Genomic DNA, 22,141 nt, shown 5'->3' with positions numbered 1-22,141 from the left:
CCGCGAGCCACAACTACTGAGCACACGAGCCACAACTACTGAGCCTGTGCTCTAGAGCCCACGAGCCACAACTACTGAGCCCACGTGCCACAACTACTGAAGCCAATGCGCCTAGAACCCGTGCTCCACAACAAGAGAAGCCACTGCAATGAGGAGCCCTTGCACCGCAACGAAGAGTAGCCCCCGCTCGCCGCTACTAGAGAAAGCCCGTGCGCAGCAACGAAGACCCAATGCAGCCAAAAATAAATAATTTATTTAAAAAAAAAAAAAGGCCTTTGGGACAAAATCAAAGCCTCACTTTAGATAGGACAAAGTATTTCTTTTAAAATAAAAATAAAAGAAGCTCTGATTGTATGTTTACATACGCAAAGGTCTATAAACAATGCTGACACCAGCTTTATTCGTACTAAACAAAAATGGCAACAACCCAAATGTCCATCGACATGGACACTACTCATCAATAAAATACAATGGAACACTATTCATCAATTAAAAAGGGCCACAACTGAAATGCACTTAATGTAAGAGAAAGCTGCAATCCAATGTGGTACGACCTTTCTGAAGAATGAAGGTTAGTTTAAAATAAATTCCTCAAAGGTGTTAGGGACTGCCCTTTTGTCTAATCTCTCTCCTCAAGTCCCTCTCTATCTGGTAACAAACCCTACGCCCTCCTGCACAAAGGTGAGCGTGACCCAGGCCAAGCCAGTCAGAGAAGGCCGCCCCTAAGCCACTGGGATTGGTGCAGGGAGAGGTTCACACTCCCAACTGGGCCAGAGTCCTCCCCCATGAAGTCCCATGGAGCTCTGATGGAAGACTGCCTCTTGCCTCTGAAGGTAACTGTAGCTGCTGGAAGCTCCCTTCCCTGTCACACAGAGGATACCTGTAAGACATTGGGAAGCTACCAGCCAGAAAGGTTCAAAGACAGGAGACAGAGAGAGTCCCACTGATGCTGACTGAGCCTTGGATCTCCTCTTGCCTAGGGCCAGCATCCTGACCTTCACTCTTCCTGAGTACCATGGTGTTTCATTCCTCATGAATTCCATACTTGTGAATCTGCCTACTCACCGATATTTATTTGTAACCTCAAAGTCAATACTCGGAGCCTTTTTGCAGTAGTCATTCCCAGACCTGTGCAGAGAGGTGAAAAATTTGAGCCACTCTCTGTGCACGTTCCCAGCTGAAGTCAAACAGGATGATGCTCTACCCTCTTGTCTCAACTCTCACACCGTAAGCAAGTGAGCTTTTTGACTCTGCTTGCTGCCACCGTTCTCATACTTTTATATTGTTCTGTTGGTGATTTTGCTGTTTAAAACGCCCCCCAAGCATGGACCTGAAGCACTGTCTAGTGTTCCTAAGGACACGAGGGCTGTGATATGCCGCACAGAGAAAGTACCTGTGATAGATGAGCTGCGTTCATGCGTGAGTTCCAGTGCGGCTGGCTGTGAGTTCAATGCTAATGCAAAAAAGAGGAAATTCACGGATCAGTACATGTGGCCGCTCTGGAAAGTGCTGAAGTAGCATCTATAGTGCATAATGAAGCTACAGAAGAGACAGAAAAGCCACTGAATATCTGGAGATTCATGAAATGATGCCTGATTACAGCGTGTAGTAGACAGCACTGTTGTAAGGCTGAAAGCCAAAGAAACTTACTGTCACGTTACCCAGGGTCAGGAAAATGTTAAAAAAAACTTCCTGACTAGTGTTTTATGATAAAGAAATACTGTATAGAGTTAATCATTTGTAAGAAATAGGCATCAAATAAGGTGTCTAAAAAGAAACACACTTTTTTCTAGATTTTTTTTTTCCTTTGGCTCCACCACAAGGCTCGTAGGATCTTAGTTCCCTGACCACGGATCGAACCTGGGCAGTGAAAGCAGAGTCCTAACCACTGGACCACCAGGAGATTCCCCCCAGAAACACACTTAAACATACATGAAACAAGGTTACGTATTCATCTGTTGACCAGGGGCTCTTAGCAGGAACCTAACTAACCCTGTGTTTCCCCAGGAGCAATGGCTCAGTCTTTATTAATGTGGTGTTCTCAGCAACTTCACAGAACTTAACTACCACGAAAAACGAGAATCACCTCTATGCAGTCTAAGAAGTCCCTTCTTTGTCTGCTTAAGAAGGAATGTCTGAATTGGATTTGTCACTCGAAATTTTAAAAAAAACTCCTACCTGATAATATTAACATTACACTATTAACAACAACAGCAGGTAAGACTTCATTTGAGCTTATACTGAGTGCACTTTTCTACGTGGTTCACAGACATTAAATCATTTAATTTTCTACGAGGTAGGTACTGCTCTTATCAACTCAAATTTGTAGATGAAGAAAGTGAAGACAAAAAAAAAGAGAATGAAGAAAAAGAGAGTGAGACAGAAAGTGTTGAAGGGACTTAACTGCATCGCACAACGAGGCAGTGGCAGAGCTAGGATTTAAGCCCAGAGAATGTGCTCTTGACTAGTGTGCTACACAGGAAGGAGTCTAGGAAATGGACAGCCAGTCAGAACTTCCCAATACCTCCAGCTCTGTCCAGAGAGAAAGGGTACCATAACCAGTCAAGCTGACTATCTGATCTGCTAAGTAATTATTGCCCAATAATGGAGATGGGGAGATCAGACTCCACGACATTCATCATTACGTTTACCCAGCCACTTGCACCGCTTAGATTCCATGATTAATACGCAATCTTAAATAACCTGGTTTCCAAGGCAGATACTACTACGGGGAAAGAATACTGTGCCCAGCTGTCCAAAGCATTCCAGCCTTCTTGGCATTTCTACTTCTCATTGTTAATTTGGCATCTTGGATCTATCAGTTTCTTATAAGTCTGTGTAACATGATTCAGTCCTTGAGCGTCAGCTGAACTCTGATGCTCTGGCCAACTGCAAGCCTGGGTAAGCAGCCTGAGGTACGGCCTCATCCCTGACTGACTAGTAGAAACCATTTATGAAGAGATAAACAGGGCTATTGTTAAAATCCTGCCCACATGAATTACAGTCATGCAGTCTTCAAGTAGTCAAATGAAAACTACTTATTCAAAAGACGAAGACATAGAGAATGGACTTGAGGACACGGGGAGGGAGAAGGGTAAGCTGGGACGAAGTAAGGGAGTGGCATGGACTTATATGCACTACCAAACGTAAGGTAGATAGCTAGTGGGAAGCAGCCACATAGCACAGGGAGATCAGCTCAGTGCTTTGTGACCGCCTGGAGGGGTGGGATAGGGAGGGTGGGAGGGAGGGAGACGCAAGAGGGAAGAGATATGGGAACATATGTATAACTGATTCACTTTGTTATAAAGCAGAAACCAACATACCATTGTAAAGCAATTATACTCCAATAAAGGTGTTAAAAAAAAACCAAAACTATTTATTCAGAGGTCACTAAATAGCAACCAGAGAGAAGATGTATTCCTATCAAAGAATTATTAACCCTAACTGGAGATATGGTCTAGCTCCTCACGGCGCCCTGCCAAAAGTAGAGAAGGAGGCACCCAAAGCGTCTAGCTTTCAGGAGAGAAGTTCAGTGCGTTGAAGAGAAGTCAGATATTAACTTAGCTTTCACTTCAAGCACACTCTGGTGGAACCCCCGAACCTAGGAGCTGTTGGCGTCCATGAATTTTAAGGTCTGTCTCTGGCAATGTTCTTCATCACTGGGCATTTGGATCTCCTGGGTCCTCTCACCCACTTTTCCTCACTCACCATCTCTCCCTTGCTTCTAGAGGAGTAGAATCTTTCACTTCCCTTCAAAACACACAATGATAAAAGGTGCCACAGAAGAATACAGGACGACACACCGGCTCAGCACTCGCACCCGCCACCTTGGCTGTCCTGGGCCACTTCGGTCCGGCCCCTCCATTTCCTGCCCCTTATCTCCCCGTCGCAAAACAAAAAGAAGAAAGATGGACCTTCCGTTCCTTCCCTCCATGTCACATCTCGTACTTTTCCCAGCCCTTCTCCTCATCTATTTTTGGTAAAAGACTCAGGATAATGTTAGCAGGGCTTAAGGGTCAAAAGGACCAAAGTTCAAGCCCCAGAGTGACCACGTCCTAGCTGTGAAACCTTGGGGAAGATATTTAAACACTCTAAGCCTGGTTCCTGTCCCTAAAGTGGCAAGAAGAGCAACAGGGCTGTTGTGAGGACCAGTGACAGGATGTGAGTAACGAGCGCTTAGCACGGGGGCCCAGCACTCAGTGCAGGTGGCCGGTCGCTGTCAACAGCTGCAGCACCTGCTCTAGGTGCAGGACTCTGCTCTGGGTCCTCAGCACGCAGGGAAGCTCCCCAGCGGGCTGGGGTGTGACTCCCTTCCTCCTGTGCTTAGCGTCTGCTGTTCCACCAGATCTGTGCTAGGGCAAGGCGGCGCTACCCCGGCTGGCATAACTCACACGTAGGAAAGTCGAGGTTGCAAGGACAAAGTGTTTTGTATGTATTTTCTTTTCAATTCTGGGGAGGCCAAGGGGGGGGGAGTAGATAAATCTCCTTTGATCAGTCCTAGAGAGCTGAATGCTACAAGACAAGCTGCAATTCCTAAACTTTGTCTTACTAATCAGACTGTGCAAACATCAGCCTAACAACTGATTCTTATTTCTCTGAAAGTCACTAAAACCTAACTAACACTCAGGCAGGACTTCTAATCTCATTTACGATAGGGATAAGCTTTGTTTCACATAAGCTCAGAAGCCTTTACCTACATGGTGTACGGGGAAGGGAGGGTCTTTTCCAACAGCAGGGAAAGAAAATGTCCCAGGCTTCAGTGCTGCGCAGGCACTCCCCAAATCCAAGCTTTGAATAAATCTGGAGCCAAAATTCCCATGCAGAATTAACTCCAGTAACAAAGAAGATGTATTCTCATGACATACTTTATTGCCCGAAGTTTACTACCACAGGCGGAAACGGCACACAAGGCAGAGAGAAGTTTTCAACAGTGTGAATCCACTCCTTGCTGGTTTCTCTCTTTCCCTTCAGCTGGACTTTGGTCCTCTGACCCTTTTAGCCAACACAGGAAACATTCCTACCCCTCCCCTGATGATCCCTGCACAGGTGGGGTCTTCTTTACTACCTGGTGTTGGGCTTTGTACAACTAGAAGAATGATCTTTCCATTGTCTGCATAAGGCTCCGTCTGCCTTCAGAAAAAGACACCTGACCAGACTGGCAAGAATTAAAAAGTCTGGCAGTGCCGAGTCAAGGATATAGAGCAACCAGGACTCTGACCCGCAGCTGGTGGGAGTGTAAGTTGGCAGAACCACTTTGGAAAACAAGTGGGCATTGGTTCTAGTGAAGATGAAGCTGTAAATACCCCACGGCACAGTAATTCCATTCCTAGGTACATGACCAGCACGGTCCAGCTTATCAAGTATCTACAGTGCTCCTTCGATCTGCTGAGCACTGGAGATACAGAGATGAGTAAAACCTGGAAACTGAGAACTCTGTGATGGAAATGTTCCATGTCTGTACTGTCCAGTGTGGTGGTCACAAGCGACAGGTGTCTCCTGGGCACCTGAAAGGTGGTTAATGTGACTGAGGAACTGACATTTTAATTTCATTTCATTTTAATTATTTTCATATCAGTAGTCACACATAGCTAGTGGCTATCCTACTGTACAATGCAGCAAGAAACTCAGGAATATATGCCCCAAGGTATATGCACAAGAACATTCATTGCAGGATTATCTGAAATATACAGAACAAAGACAACCCAAGCGTCCATCTGTAAGGAAACGGATGAGCCGCAACACATACGTGAAATAGAACGCTGTACAGCAGTGGAAGAGCAATGACTTCCATCTACAAACATCCGTGCAGCTAAATCTGAATAATGGTGTTGAGGAGGGGAAAAACTCACAGAAGAATTCAGAACGTGATGCATCTTTACAAAGTCCAAACACAAGTAGAACAAGTATTTGGAGATAAAAACATTAGTGGTGCTAAAGCTATGAAAGAAAAGCAAAAAAATGATCAATACAAAGACTGAGAGAGACCTGTGTATATGTGACAAGGAAGGGGACCTTCTGGAAGGAGCACAAAGGGAGCTTCAGTAGCGTGGTTGATGTTCTGCTTCTGTCCTTTTATTGTTGTTTGGAGAACATCTATTACACATACTGTTTTATGCTTTCAGATACTTCAGTCTTTTAAAGAATGAAAAGTACTCTTGAGGTAAGATCACTGCTTCTTGCATCTCACCCACCAATTCCCCATCCATGAGCAGACTGAGAGCTTCTCCATGTAAGGAACCAGGTTTTACTCATCTGTGTATCTCCCGTCCCCAGCATAACAAAGGAGCGCCGCAGATGCTTCATAAGTGCCTAGAAAACTGAACCCGAAACTGAGAAAACCAGATCTCCCACAATCTAAAGTTGTTAACAGTTTTGTTTGCCCGGTTCCGTTAGATACACATTCCCTAAGCAGTAACAAAAAAACAACAATGTATTTCCTCCATTCTCAATGTGCTCTGCCCTCACCACATTTTAGCGGATCTGAAAGCAGAACGTCTTTTACGATCCAAGCTGTTATTAAATAATGGTGTTTCTCAATGCTAGCATCGAGGAACGGAAGCTCCATGAAGGAAGGACTGAGCCTCTTTGCTCATTTCTCTACCCCTAGAGACTAGACTAGTGTCTGGCACAAGGGAGGGCTCAACAGATACTTGTTGAATGAAGAAAAAGTAATAGTTGCTATTACTGCAAGCCTACCGTGTGTCTGAATCTGTGCTAAAAACTTTACATAGATTATTTAATTTGCCCTTTACTGTAACCTCAAGACTTAGCAAGGTTAAGTCACTTGACCAAGAGCATGTAAATAAGTACTAGCTGTGGTGGAAACTTACTTAGTTTAAGTGGCAAAGGCAGGATTCAAATCTCATCTCCCAGACTCCAAAGTCCACGCTCTTAAACGTGATGTTATACCACCACTTAAATATAACAAAGCCAAGCTATACTTCTTCTCCAATTCTAAAAACAAATGCTAAAAGAAGAACGTTGCACATAGTAAGTGAGCTCACATTAGCTGAATCACTGGCGATATTCGTGGGCAACTACAGCTATAACCAACCTGTGTAAGCCAGAGAAGGAGGGATGCGTGAGGCCACCTCAACAGAGGTAGCCAGGCTTTCCTCCACATTCACCGGAACTTACAGTGAGTCTAGTTCACTTACTGGCTCACACACAGAAACACACGCCCCTGACACCAGCAAGTGCTGTTTCTAAATGTGGTAAATGTCTAAAGGGGGCAGAGTTATATCATCAAAGGGGTCATCTTATTAAAGAGACCTTAAAAATCCATTTGATCCAACCTCCAGGCAAGAGATTGACATTCCTAACCTCATTTTAATGGCAGCTGAAGATAACTTTGGTCCTCTGAGAAGTAACTGGTTGAATCCAAGACCAGAAACTAGGTCTCCTACTTCCTGGGCTCACTTTGTTCTCTTCACTCCGTCACAGTGAAAGAAATCAGGAAGGATTTGTTAAGGTCCCTCTCTAGGCATCTATACTAATCCGAGTCCTTTACGTAGATTATCCTGTTTAATCTTCTTATCTATTCTGTGAATTAGATATTATTCCCAAGTACAAGATGAGGAACCTGAGGTTCAGAGAAATTAAGTAACTCACCACAGGTCACACACACTTGGCATCTGTACTTAAGCCAGAATGGTTCCACCTCACACTGCAGATCTGCAAGTTAAAGAAAAAACAATTAACATTAATACAGAATGCTACAAAGTGCTTTCATGTATTGAAAACAAAATGAAAAGCAAACTTCTGAAAATAAGAATATCTTTAAATTATGCAAGCTTGAATATTCCCCCAACATTGTATCTCAGGACTGGAGTTTAGTTAAATACCAATAAGATAACCACTGACCAACTATGAAGATGTCACCTCTAAACGTGAAGTTAGAGTCAACTGGACAGTCAGCTCAGCTGGTTAGAGCATGATGCTAAAAGTGAACTTAGAGACGCACCTTTAAAAATTCCTAGCGTTTGTAGTAGACGTAAAAATAAAGTTATTTTAAAACCTCCCGTTTAGGTTTAAAAAGATGCATTTTTGAAAAGTAATTCACTTTTTTCCTCCATTTTTCCATGTACCACACACATTATAGCTTATTTTGCTACAGCCGTTTTGATGTCTTTCTCGACTTTCCTTCCTTCTCATCACCGCATCATCTTTCATGCAAAACAAGATGGGACTATCTGACAGGCACCTTAAGTCTCTCAAAAGAAAAGTACAGTACTGCATGATTCTAAGATACTAGCATCATAATTTTATTTCTATATAATGTAAGAAGCTGCCTTTCAATTTGGGGACTATTACTTCTATTTCTGAGACTGCAGCAAAACTATCTTGTATCTCCAGTAGTGGTACAACTCTCATTATGTATTTTTTTGAAGTTTTAAATTATTATGCAAATCTTAAGAAATTTAAATCTGTTACTCGGAATGAAATGCTTTAACCAATGGCTCCAACCACACCATTTGGAACATTTTGGAATCTCTGTTTCTTTTTTCAAAAATAAAATCCCAACTACTAACTGGAAAAGTAAAACTGCCTGCTAACCAACTGTGTTTCTTTTTTTTCATGCCAAGGGAGGAGTTCTGCCAAAGAGATTTCAAGTCTTCCTCCTTGATTCCTGCATCCTTTCTCCAGAAGGTTCCTAGCCTCCACGCGGTCAACGATGTGTAATTCATCGGTTTTGCTTTAAAAGGGCGTTAAGTACACTACTCCTCTTTTCTGGTTTATAATGCCACCCCCTTACCCCCCAGGGTAAAGGAAAGTAGGAAAAGGGAGAGCTACACAGTAATCTGCTACTAAAACAAGACAGCATCTCTCTCCAGAGTCACTGCATTTAAAAAGGGTGTTAATCCTCATTTTATTTCACTTTTCTTTCTCCTCAGTCTGGAGTTAAAAAAGCAGCTCACTCGATGTTATCAAATCATCAGATGAAATGTTCTAGAAATAGCCTCCTATTTGTGGAAAGAGTCAGGAGACACAAAAATGGAAGAGAGCGCTTGAACCGTCTTTCCTAAAGCATTCCGTGCGTAATGAATGCAAAAGCAAAATCCTGGAAGGCTTAGCTGTGAATTTAAGGTACTTCCAGATGGGGCTAATTAAAAAGCTAAAGTAAAACGGAATCACAAAACAACCAGAAACGCTGATACACCAAAAGCAAAGTTCAAATACACATATCCCGGAGCGCGGGGCGCATACCCCGAATCAGTGCACAGCTGCTTTAGGTGCGGTCTCTACAGCCCTCCCCGGCTCGTCTGTTTCAGGTTACACAGGCTAGTCTCGGTCGGCTGCCCGGTGCGCCCACTCCACACATTCGCAGATGACTCAAAGCGCCACCTGCCCCCGCACGCCCCAGTTCCTGACACCCCCGCGCCCGTCCGCGCACTTACGTGTCCACACACACACACACACACGCACACACACGTGTCCGCACACACCCTCGCCCCGGCTCCGCCCAGGAGGCGGACTCCGGGCAGGCAAACCGAGCCCCGCCTCGGTCAGGTGGGTGGCGCTGTCACCGCGGCCGCCGAGCCCCCCGTGTCCCCAGCGCCAACTCCTCGCGGCCGCCGGGATTCCCCCAAGCGCAGAGGCCTCGGCGGCTCCCACTGCGCGGGGCAGAGTCTGCGCCCCTCGCCGCAGCGGTGTCGCCGAAGCCCCGGAATTTAAATAGGGGCGGGCGGGGAGGAAGGGGAGGATCCTCTTTTTGACTTTCGGCGTCGCAGTTCCTCCCCGTCCGCAGGCAGCCGAGTCGGGGTGGGGGGCGCTCCAGTCTCTGGAGCGGCTTCCGGCCTCCCCGGGCGCTAGGGCTCTGTAGGTCACAGGGAGCGCCCCGAGGACGCCGGGGAGGCGCGCGCGAGGCCCCCGCGCGCCCGCGCCCCGCAGGCACTGCAGGCGCCGCGCCCAGACCTCCGCGCGCGCCCTGCCCCGGGCTGTCGCGGGAGGCGCCCCGCAGCCGCAGCGGCAGCCGCCCCTCCGAGAGCCGCGCGCGGACCGCCGTGCCGCGGCGCGGCTCCGCGGTGCCCTCCTTCCTGGAACCCGGCCCCCGCGCCCCGCGCACCTCGGCGGCCGCTGAACCGCCGCGCGGGATTCCGACGGTGACGGCTCCACCGACCCGGCTCAGGGTTTCTCCAATTTCGGCGTCACAATAATAAGGAAGTTTCCCCGCAAGCCTGCGGGCGGCGGAATGTGCCGGGTGAAGGATGGCGCGCACGGCCAATGGGCGCCCTTCTGGGGCGGGCCCGCACCCCCGGCGGCCGCGGCGGAGCCCGAGGCGGGGCGGCGAGGTCCGCGGGCGGGAGGCGGGGAGAGGCCCAGGCCCGGGAGGGCGGAGGGGGCGGGCCGAGATGAGGGCACCGGCGGGCCTGGCGAGAGGACGGCGGGGCAGGTGTGTGTCGGCCAAGAGCAGACTGCAGGATGCAGAGCACCCGCGCCGGAGGCGGACTGCTTTTCACGGGCGGGCAGGGGAACGAGACGGATCCGCGGTTGGCTTTCCCGGTTCTGAGCTCTCAGTCTTATTAAATTTGTGCAGAGGTGACCAAAAGCCTTGGGCACGGCGGGGAAAACCTAGAGGGGGACAGTTGAGGCGGAGTTCTTAAGCGTCGTATTCCATCCACGGTGGAGGAGTCTTGTTCCATTCGCCTTTGGAGGACTGGAGAAAGCGCCGAGCCGAACGCCGGGCTGCGCGGGAGGAGAAGCGGGAAAGAGGTCGGCGCTTTCCTGGGAACCTCGTGGAGAGCTGGGGTGGAACAGGAGAGCGGCGCCGCGGCAGCGACGGGGGGCTTGGGGAAGACTGGAGCGCGGTGGCGGGGGGAACGTGAATCTTCTCGTCTGAAGGACACCCTGCGGCCTGAAGCCCAGTAACGGATGGAGAAGTTTGTCCTCGCACACTTTGCCTGGCACTGAATGTCAGCGCTTCCTTCTCACCCTCCCCGAGGTTACAGGGCTTTCCGAGCTCCCCTGGTCCATGTCTGATGCAGATAATCTTGTGAAGAAGACATTCTCACAAAGGTGACCTCCTGAGTCTACCCCACCCCACCAACGCTTCTCCTCTGAAATTTGCAACACAGAAGCAGAATGCTAAGAAAGTACTACTTTAACCCAAAGGAATGACTTTACTCGGGGAAGAATGTCTGTAAGCGGCCATTTGGGCCGGGAAGGTCCTTCGAGGCCAGATTCTTCCCAAGGAGGCCCGAATCAGGTCAGGTCAGGTCTGCAGTTATCTTCTCTTGAGAATGTAACAGATTGACCAAGCAGAAAAGAAGTTTGGGGAAGTAGTATATCCTGGGGACGGGGCACTGTTGGCTGGCATACGTGTTCTCAGTGACATAAACAGGTTGTCAAACGCTCCTGAGACAAGAGAAGAAAGCAAAATCTCAGTTACCAGGAAACTGGCGGACATATAAGAAAACGATGCCAACCTTTGAAGTCTGAATCACACTGGACCCTTTAGAAACACTGGGGACAGCAAGATTAGCACAATTTCCTTATGCTCCAGAGATGTGGCAGTTTCACAAAAGTCCACGTCTCTCACAAAGACATAATCCCAACTCAGAGATGGTATCACCAAAAAGAACTGGAGGAATGCCCAAAGACAAGTCATGGTGGGAAGGGGGGTTCCTCTTGGTTGAGAAGGAGTGAGATTCTATTTTCATGTGTCATCAATTTGTATTTTCACTTGTAATCAGTCAGCATTTAGGGCAATATCTCTGGCCCATGGCTCAGGTGTTTTTCATATGAAATGTTGTCTTGAGGAAAAACTTGCTTATCAAAGACTTAAGTCTGGAGTTGAGATAGGAGTGATGTCTAAATTACAAACTGAGGTACTCTAAGCATCCTTACCAAATAAACAGGCAGAAACCTGGGAACTTACTCCTGTGCAGAACAATCAGTGAAGATACACAGTACTTCATTTTATTTTCTTCATTGAACCAACATAAAACGGCAGTTTCCTTAGCAAGCATTTACCAAAATGGCTTTAAATGGCCCCAGCAACAATAGTCATAATAGCAGATATTTTAACTGGCTTGAAAAGGCCATGGTTTACTTTTTCTTTCCATTTCTATAGCTGTCTTCCATCCATTTCTTTCTGACTTCCACATGTTCCCTAACAAATACACTGTACATTGAGCATCTACTATAATACCAAGCCCTGTGGATACATTGGTGAGCAAAACGGCGCAGTCCCTGTTACCTTGGAGGGGGAGGCAAACATTAACCAAATACCATACCAAGGGTTAGATAGTGGCTAATCATGAGAAATTTTATAAAAGAAAAACATTCATGTTAAAAATAAAATATTTAACCCCAACAAGAACTGTAAACAAAATTGAGCTCCAATTAATGCTATGTATGCTGAAGTATTTAGGAGGAAGTATCTGATGTCAGCAACTTATTTTGAAATGTATATTTTAAAAGATGGATTGGGGCTTCCCTGGTGGCACAGTGGTTGAGAGTCCGCCTGCCGATGCAGGGGACATGGGTTCGTGCCCCGGTCCGGGAAGACCCCACATGCCGCGGAGCGGCTGGGCCCGTGAGCCATGGCCGCTGAGCCTGCGCGTCTGGAGCCTGTGCTCCACAACGGGAGAGGCCACAGCAGTGAGAGGCCCGCGTACCGAAAACAAAACAAACAAACAAAAAAGATGGATTGAAGGATGGATGAAGGGATGGATAGATATGTGATAAATCCAGTACAGCAAAATGTTAAGTATAGGTTCTATGTGGTGGGTAGATGGTGTTCACTGTACCTTACTTCTTACTTTTCTGTGTGTTTGAAAAGTTTACATTAAAAAATGTTGGCAAACCCAGAATAAACAAATGAATAAACAGTGTGATAAATTCTAACCCTAACCCTTGACAGGCAGAAGGGATCCCGTGGTCGTGGTCCAGCACTGGGCAGACGAGGAATCCCCAGCGACAGGGGCTAATTCCCAGGGCTGCTGCACCTCCAGCGGAACAGACGGCGATGTGCTCCATTCTTCACATCTCCCTTCTTGAAATGCATGTGTCTGTTTTTGAACTGAAAGAAATTCAGTGCAGTAGGAACACTGTTTAATAATTATTGTTCTCTGTGTTTACCTATTTGCACGGCAGACAAACGTCACTTGGTAAATTTACACAGGGACAGACTTCTGGTATCAGATTAAACATGTGGGAAAAAGGGGAATTCCCTGGCGGTCCAGTGGTGAGGACTCAGGACTCAGCCGCTTTCACTGCAGTGACCCAGGCTCAATCCCTGGTCAGGGAACTAAGATCCCGCAAGCCCCACGATGCAGTCAAAAACAAACAAAGAAAACCACCAAAAAACAGGTAGAGAAAAAACCAAGTCAGCCACAACCTTCTGTCTTACAGGCATACTTTTGAAGAATAGGTGTCTTCATCTCTAGGAGGGGAAAGCACTGATTATTTAACAGGTAATGGGTATGCACCCTGTAAAGTTACACAATCACAACAGGGTTTCTTGGTTCCCCCTGGGCCCCCAACAAATTACTCATTGTGTCAGTCAATACTCAAGGGGAAAATTGGTTGTAAAACATTTTCCACATTTTTTTGGTTGCTTCATACACTTTATCTGAGAGGCCTATATATTCCCAGGATAAACTATCTACACTTATTGAAAACCGTCCTGTAATACACAGCATTAATTTGTTAATGTGAAAAATAACTTGGAAGAAAGATATGGTAAATCAATATTGCCATCAATCAAATAATCATTAAGTATTTGTTGAATGTCTTCTACATGTAGAGCTGCTGGGCAAGAAGCATCATTCCTGACCATAAAGATCTTACAGCCATTATGACTATTCCTTTGTTTTTCTTGAAACTCTTCATAGTTTGAGTTTGCATTGGTTTTTCTTATCTTACCGTCTCATTTGGATGACACAAGCACCTTACCTTAAATATAAGAAACTCACTAGCATCATACAGGTTGAAATTAATGAACATTAACAAGATTGGATGGTTGAGCATTTCCTAAGAAAGTTTGTAGGGCGAGCTTTGGTTTGTCCTGGAAGATTGCATGAAATAGAGCCTTGTAGCAATGCATAGTTGATGCTGCAATGAGTGTGGTGTGTTAATACAACATTTTCCTTAATCCTAGCAGAGGCATCTGCAGGATGTTGCCTGATTTCTCCCTCTCATTTTTAGTAAGTAAATCTATACTTTTAGCACACTCCAGAAGAAATAAGTAATCAAGGGGGTTCTGTCTGTAGTTGATATATACTATAACATAATGTAATTTACTTAATATGAATCTCTAAAAAAAATGAAACAGCATTGTTTGTGTTTCCAAACTTTACGGCTCCCCTTTATATAAAGGGGAACTTATAACAGTTATTTAAATTTCTATTGGCCTTTGGCATTTTGTTTTCATCCTACATGTGGGTAAAAGTTCAGTGAAATCAGCCATTATATTTACTTTCAAGTTGTGGACCAACAAACTGTTCTTGCCTTATACTTATAAGATACTATAGGAGCTTATCTTGTAGATACTACAGCTGATTCTGTTTCCCTTTTTCCAATGGCTTTTGAAAGCTTAGAGCAAAATGTATGTCCCATCTGTACAGAATCTTATTGCATGCGTTTTGAGGAGTAACCTCATTTCAAGGTTCATTTTAACTTTGCTATGTCATTTTCCCATTGTACTCATTTTCTTACCTAATTAAAGAAAAACCACCTGTTTTTCTCTTTACAAATGGAATAAATATATACTATATAAGATGTTTAAAATGCATATAAGAAAAAAGAAAATAAAAACCATCTGGTCTTTCGCCACCCATTTTTAGTTCTTAGTATTCTGTCATTTCTCCATGCATGTATGCGCATTTCTAAAAGTGGTTCATTTTATACATAATATTGAACGCCATGTTTTCTGAAGTTAACAATATATTAAACATCTTCAATAGATTTACATACTATTTTACAACAGCATTTTAAACAATTGCAAATATCCACAAAATAGATATACTATCGCTTAACCAATTTCCTGCTTATTGCATGTTTAAATTATTTTCAGTCCTTTGCCATTATAAACAATAGTGAAACACAGCCATACATGGCGAACATAGCTAAGTGTTTGCCTTCACTCTTGATTACTTCCTTTAGATAAATTCCTGAAAGTGGAATTGCCAGGTTAGGTAGAAGGCAGACTCTTTAAGGCCTTGTAGTGTATTGCCAATTCTTCCTGACAAACAATAACACTGGCTAAATACACACACAATGTCTGAGTGGCCTCTGCCCCAGCCCTTCACCAGTAATGAGGTGGTTTTGTTTGGGTTTACACTTTTTCTTTTTTTAACTGTACTAATTTTGTAAGCCACCTTAGGTATCAACTAGAACAGGTGGGATATAAATAAAACAAAAAAATCTTCTAGTAAAATCTTAAAATTAGCTTAGCTAAGAATGTTAAAATTACCTTAAAATTAGCTTAGCTGTTTCTAAATATGCGTATCAAAAATTACCTACATGCATAAAAATGTATTATTGGAGTTGTTGGTCCTTTGCTGAAATTCTGTTTGATGTCATGTGATTCCCACAGTCCTTCCACACATTTGCCAAAAATAAAAGATTCCAAAAGGAAGTCTTGTACAAACTCACACTGTTGTTAATCTTTTCAATCTTCAGTGCACATGCACAAGCCAATGACAATGAGTTGATGGTTCACCAAGTTTCACAGAAAACTGGAAAGCAGACAGACTGTCAGAATTTGTGTCATCCCGCAATGGTAGCCAGAGAACGCACTTCATTGTCCATTTCTGAAAAAGAAAACTCAGTGTACTGATTTATAACGTCCACTGTGGTCCGATCACCTGTGCCATTAATCACCTTGTTATGGGTAGAAGTATGTCCCAGGCATTATCAAAGAAATTGTCCGTACTGACCAACCATCAGGAAGGCACGTACTTTGAGTTCTTTTGTCGCCTTTAGGGGTAGGTTTGTACTATTCCATCCAAGTTCTTATCTGGTTCCCTTTTTAATTAACTGGATAAAATTTCAAGGTAAGTGTATACCTGTCAGGCTAGAACCAAACAAAATGACCTGCTCTGTACCTGGAGTGAAACATATACCCTGGGTCTTATTAACATTATGTTCTGATGAAATGTACTGATGTTTCTGAGGGTAAATGTTAGGGGGTGTAGTGGATTAAATAGTTTCCCTCCAAAATTCATGTCTACCTATAACTTCAGAATGTGAACGTATTTGGAATAGGGTCTTTACAGGTGTAAATCATTTCATTAAGATGAGGTCATGCTGGATTAGGAAGGCCCTAAATTCAACAACTGGCGTCCCTATAAGAAGGCGGTGTGAACACACAGAGACACACAGGTAAAACCTTGTGAAGATGGAGATAGAGACTGGAGTGATGTATCTACAAGCCAAGGAATGCCAAGTAACCACCAGAAGTGAGAAAAGAGGCATAGAGAAAAGATGCTCCCTCAGAGCTTCCAGGAGGAACCAACTGCTAACACCTTGATTTCAAACGTCAGCCTCCAAAAGTGAGATAATATCAATACATTACTGTTGTTTTAAGCCATCCAGTTTGTGCTACAATGGTAAGTATGTTGCTACAAAAAGCATCTGTAACAGGCTTTTAATGTAGTCTAGCTATGGCATCTTGTCACCAGGATGGCTGCCAGGACTGACTGACTGACCTGGCATCTTAGACCAGAGTTCCCTTCCTCTGAGAGTTTCACGTGTGTTCTTCCCAAAGTGCCAACTCAATCAAAAAGAATGCCATTTCCAAACTAACGAAGTCTATTCTTTTTTTTTTTTAAGAAGATGTTGCGGGTAGGAGTTTATTAATTAATTAATTAACTTTTGCTGTGTTGGGCCTTCGTTTCTGTGCGAGGGCTTTCTCTAGTTGTGGCAAGCGGGGGCCACTCTTCATCGCGGTGCGCGGGCCTCTCACTATTGCGGCCTCTCTTGTTGCGGAGGATAGGCTCAGTAGTTGTGGCTCACGGGCCTAGCTGCTCCGCGGCATGTGGGATCCTCCCAGACCAGGGCTCAAACCCGTGTCCCCCGCATTAGCAGGCAGATTCTCAACCACTGTGCCACCAGGGAAGCCCACGAAGTCTCTTCTTAGTCAGGATATGTGGGGAGCTGTACTCCCCAGCTAGATTTCCTAACAAGCATTGACATCTCTTTGTGAGCAAATGTAGGTTAGCCAAATCTGTTTTACAAAGTGCCTCTTTCCACGTGATATTTTGTTACAATATCAATCAAGTCATAGTTCCATATCAGTTTCACTCAGAAAGCATATAAATTATAGAAGACTGAACTTATACAAGCCTTGACTTTGATGAAATTCTAGTCTTTTCTAAAACAAATGCTTCTATTTTCCTTGATATTGCAGCAAAGCAGGTACCCTTTATGATTCGACTTAATAGTAGAAACTGAAAATTGTTTAAATTTATTTTATTCTCTTATTGAATTAATATTTATCCCATAAAGCAAGGCTCTGAATGTTAAACTTCATGACTATGGAGAGGACCCAGGAAAATCAATCATAACTATAGGAAACTTCATCAACTACAAACCTAGTCCACTCCTTTATATTATTAAAAGGAAATCTTGACAATAATAATTTTTATTTTTTTAAAAGTCAACATTCTATTGCAAAACAAAATGGAAACTCTTCATTTTTATCTGTACAGAGACGGAAAACCAGTTACCTAAATAAATTGCTTACGAAAGAGACTCTGACCCCAGATCAGCCTCTGAAGCATTCAATGGACTTGGTAAATCTAAGCTACGTTGAGATTTAACTACAGAAACATTTTACTTAGAGATCAACTAGGTAACTCTTGATGATTTATTTCACTGGAAAAAAAAATAGCTGCTGCTAATTAGAAGCTACCTAACCTGCTGTATAAAAAAATAAATAAAATTAAATTAAAAAATTAAAAAAAAAAGGGCTTCCCTGGTGGCGCAGTGGTTGAGAGTCTGCCTGCTGATGCAGGGGACACGGGTTCGTGCCCCGGTCCGGGAAGATCCCACATGCCGCGGAGCGGCTGGGCCCGTGAGCCATGGCCGCTGAGGCTGCGCGTCCGGAGCCTGTGCTCTGCAACGGGAGAGGCCACAACAGTGAGAGGTCCGCGTACCGCAAAAAAAAAGACACACAAAAAAAACTAATACTAAACTTTCTTTGGGTTATTTGTATGGAAATATGTTAATATAAATGTTTCAGACATTACATGAAATTCCTAAAAATCTTATATGTTCTGGTATAATGTTATAAGTCATAATTCTAGTTATTATTTTAAAATGTATATCTCAGAAATAACTAAATTTCCTTGTCAATTGCATTATTATGAACTTTCATCAAATCTTTAACCGTGGGCATTTTTAAGTCTTTTGTCATATACAGACAGCTCTGGGTGTACTCTGATGCTTTCACAAAAATGTTCCTATAAAAGAGTTTCATCTTCAAGGAATTCATGGAAAAGACTCTGACAAGTACAGGTTTCTGGTAACTGACTCTACTGCTGAACTGAATGAATAAGCATTCTCAGAACTCTAATGGAAAACTGATGAACTCATAAAAGTGCTAACAAAAGATCAAGATAAAAAAAAATTAATTACATGGCACTGAGTGAACTGATGAGGATGATTATAATTTTCGTGACTTTCTGTTTGAATAAAAAAAAAGTAAGGCGACAATGGAAAAAAATGAGATATTTTAAACGATTATTATTCTGTTTGTGTGGACCTTGTGGGTTCGGGATTCATAGGGGTTATAGTGAATAAAAGAAGTGCTTACTTCTCCAAAAAAAAAAAAAAAACGCTACCTAAGCTTTCTATGTCTCACCTTTGAAAAGAGATTACCAATGATAATTATTTATTGAGTTATACTTTAATATTCACTTTGTGGAAATACTAGTATTTGTAATATTAGAAAACCCCTTTAAAAAACATAGATGAGGGACTTCCCTGGTGGTCCAGTGGTTAAGACTCTGTGCTCCCAATGCAGGGGGCCCGGGTTCGATCCCTGGTCAGGGAACTAGATCCCGCACGCCACAACTAAGAGAGCCTACATGCTGCAGCTAAAGATCCCACGTGCTGCAGGTAAGACCCGGCATAGCCAAATAAGTAAATAAATAAATATTTTTTAAAAAAGAAAACCCAGGGACTTCCCTGGTGGTCCAGTGGGTAAGACTCTGAGTTCCCAATGCAGGGGTTCCGGGTTCAATCCCTGGCTGGGGAACTAGATCCCACGTGCATTCTGCAACTAAGAAGCCCGCATGGAGCAACGAAGATCCCACGTGCCGCGATGAAGACCCGGCGCAGCCAAAATAAATTAATTAAATAAATAAATATTTTTTAAAAAAAGAAAATAAAATTTCTTCATCCATTTTTTGAAAAATAGATGAAGTATTCTGTAAAACACCAAAAAAAGAATCTTTTAAAGAACACATTGTCAGCAAATAAAATAACCCTCAACAGAACAAAAAAACTCTGCAGCTGCTTTGCAAGCTGGTTCTAGAAGCACAAGAAGCCCTGAAATGGGTCTAGTAAGGGAAAAGAGAGGCATGAATTAGCAGTACTGTGCGGCAGCAAAAGAACGACTGTGGAGTTTTCATGTGTTGCCCTTTCTTTTTTTTTTAATTGAGGTATAGTTAATTTACAATTTAGTGTTAATTTCAAGTGTACAGCAAAGTGATTCAGATATATATATGTACATATGTACATGCACATATATATTCTTTTTCAGATTCTTTTCCCTTATAAGGTTTTACAAGATATTGAGGGTCGTTCCCTGTGCCACTCAGTAGGTCTTTGTTATTTTCCTATTTTATATATAGTAGTGTGTATATGTTAATCCCAAACTCCTAATTTATCCCCCCCTGCCCCTGCTATCCCCTTTGGTAACCATAAGTTTGTTCTCTATGTCTGTGAGTCTATTTCTCATGTGTTGCCTTTTCTGCTTCCTCTTGCCCTCTGCCTGCCCTCTTCCACCCTCTGATATCCCATAGGAGTAGAGCATAATTCTTAACTTTCTTTTTTGATCTTCTATCCTTTTGAGAACCTGATGAAACTTACACACTGTCACCACAAAAACGGTGCATATACTCACATAATTAATAACTCACATAAGAGTTATTAACAGTGCATATACTCACATAATTAATAACTCACATAAGAGTTAATAATGACTCACTTAAGACTTCTAAGAGTAGCTCGGCAGGCATTCTAAGAGTGTTCATGGACTCTTTGCCTCACCCACTTACCAAATCTAAGAACACGATAAGCACATTCATACTAAAATGCAATAAGGCTTAATACTTGGCCATTCTCTCCCAGAAGGGAGTTTTAAGTGAGGTGACTTCACCTCTGATATAACGGATCTAAGTGATATAAACATCACTGGACAATGTGGGAGCTGCATTTTGCCTCCTAAGGGCCCCTTCCTGAAGCCCCAAAATCAAACCCTCATATAAGGTAAACTTAATTTTGGATGCCCTCCCTGGAACCCAAGCAAAATATATAAAATTGACTCATTTTTCCCCCAGAAATTAATTCCCTTTCCAATGCCTTCGTAATCTAGATTCAGAAACTTGGAATTTCTTTGATTCTCAATTCTTCTCCCCTCATCTAGTCATTCATCAGAAACCACCACTTTTCCTTTGTAATGTCTTTCACATCCATCTCTTCCTCTATATGTTAGTTTCCTATTGCTGCTGTGACAAATTACCACCTACTTAGTGGCTTAAACAACACAAATTTATTCTCTTATAGTTCTGGAAGCCAGAAATCCTCAATGAGTCTTACAGGGATAAAATCAAGACGTTGGCAAGACTGATTCCTTCTGGAAGCTCCAGAGGAGAATCTGTTTCTAACCTCTTCCAGCTTCTAGAAGTTGCTCACATTCCTGAGCTCGTGTCCACATTACCCCAACCTCTGTTTCCACAGTAACATCACCTTCTCCTAACATTGCCCACCCCGCCTCCCTCTTATAAAGACCCTTGTCCTTACATTGGACACACCCAAATAGTCCAGGGTAATTTCCCATCTCAGGATCATTAATCACATCTGCAAAGTCCCTTTCACCATATAAGAGAACATATTCACATGTTCTGGGCATTAGGACACGGACATCTGTGGCAGGCCATTATTCAGCCTTCCATACTCTACATTACTTCTTTCTCAACCTCAGTTTAGGTCCTTATCTGTATCCCTGGACTACTTCAACATTTCCCTAACTGCCTTTTCTGACCCGCACCTCCCTCTGAGTTCCTTTGGTCATTCTAGATCTGACAAATATTCATCAGAACTTAGTTCTTCAACCTGTTCCCCACACCCATCCCAAGACCCTGACCCTAGCTTACTTTGGCCCAGCACTGAGCGCTTCTGTCAAACTGATCTCTACACTGTCCCCCTACACACACACACACACACACACACACACACTTTAATGGAGAGACCTACCCAGCATTTTCCGGGAATTCCTCCCTGAAGAGAAAGCCTGTAAGGTTAAATTTTCAGGAGGTAAAGAGAGGCCAAGCAGCTTAAGAGCAGCCCTGGCAGAGGGAACGGCGTCTGTGAAAGCCGTGAGGCTGAGAAGAGCTTGCCATTGTTACGCACTGAAAGGACAGCCAGTGTGGCTGCAGCAGAGTGAGCGGAGCGGAGGGGCGGGAGAGAACTTCAGAGAGAAAGGCAGGGACGTAGCATGCAGAGCTTTACAGGGGTTTTGATTTTTTTTATACATGCAATGAGGAGGTTTTGAATAGATCACTGGTCCCTTGATGGATGGCAAGGGATGGAAGGGGAACAATAGGAGGATTAGGTAGACCAGTTAGGAGGTTATTGAGGCTCTCACAGTAATCCAGACTAGAAATAGCAGCGGCTTGGGTTCAGACGATGGCAGTAGAGATGAAGAGAAGTGGATGTAGCCAAGATCTATTCTAGAGGTAGCAGAGAAGGGAGCCGGAGGGCTGGGAGAGGAAAAACCAAAGAAAAGTCCTAGATTTCTGGCTTGAGCAGCAGGTTAGATGGCAATGATGCCCTTTACTAAGGTGGAGAAGGCTGAGAGACAACGGGTTTTAGAACATAAACAGTGTCCTCTAAAAGTATAAGATCCTTGAGGGAGTGTCTATGTCTAAACTTTGCTTACCAGTATACACAAGCACCTAGCACACTG

The 22,141-nt window shown here is 43.8% G+C and overlaps 1 protein-coding gene and 1 long non-coding RNA gene across 18 annotated transcripts in view; both read right to left on the bottom strand.

The window, feature by feature from the left end:
• HERC3 (HECT and RLD domain containing E3 ubiquitin protein ligase 3) overlaps window positions 1-10,320 on the bottom strand; it is a 136,693-nt gene extending 126,373 nt beyond the window's left edge. For 3 of the 17 annotated variants that reach the window (XR_003434960.1, XM_027116893.1, XM_027116894.1), the window contains exons 1-3: window positions 10,067-10,320; window positions 7,612-7,674; window positions 1,394-1,453 (exon numbers count right to left, since the gene is read on the bottom strand). The gene's annotated coding sequence lies outside the window, so the exon portion shown is untranslated. Of the gene's footprint in view, window positions 1-1,393; window positions 1,454-7,611; window positions 7,675-9,207; window positions 9,338-9,398; window positions 9,552-10,066 lie in introns of those variants that run through there. The other 14 variants (XR_003434958.1, XM_027116880.1, XM_027116886.1 and 11 more) reach the window with 10 other exon arrangements.
• Window positions 10,321-11,126: 806 nt separating this feature from the next.
• The window catches only part of LOC113625946 (uncharacterized), a 49,916-nt gene continuing 38,901 nt past the window's right edge, over window positions 11,127-22,141 (bottom strand). The window contains exon 4 of the long non-coding RNA XR_003434963.1: window positions 11,127-11,355. This is a non-coding gene — a long non-coding RNA (uncharacterized LOC113625946). The remainder of the gene's footprint in view (window positions 11,356-22,141) is intronic.

The sequence above is a fragment of the Aethalodelphis obliquidens genome, unplaced genomic scaffold (assembly GCF_003676395.1).
Source record: "Aethalodelphis obliquidens isolate GAN/ISIS:26980383/991018 unplaced genomic scaffold, ASM367639v1 scaffold17, whole genome shotgun sequence".
NCBI classification, from domain to species: Eukaryota; Metazoa; Chordata; class Mammalia; order Artiodactyla; family Delphinidae; genus Aethalodelphis; species Aethalodelphis obliquidens.
Note: the sequence above shows the minus strand (reverse complement) of the source record. Positions and strands in the feature narration are given on the sequence as shown.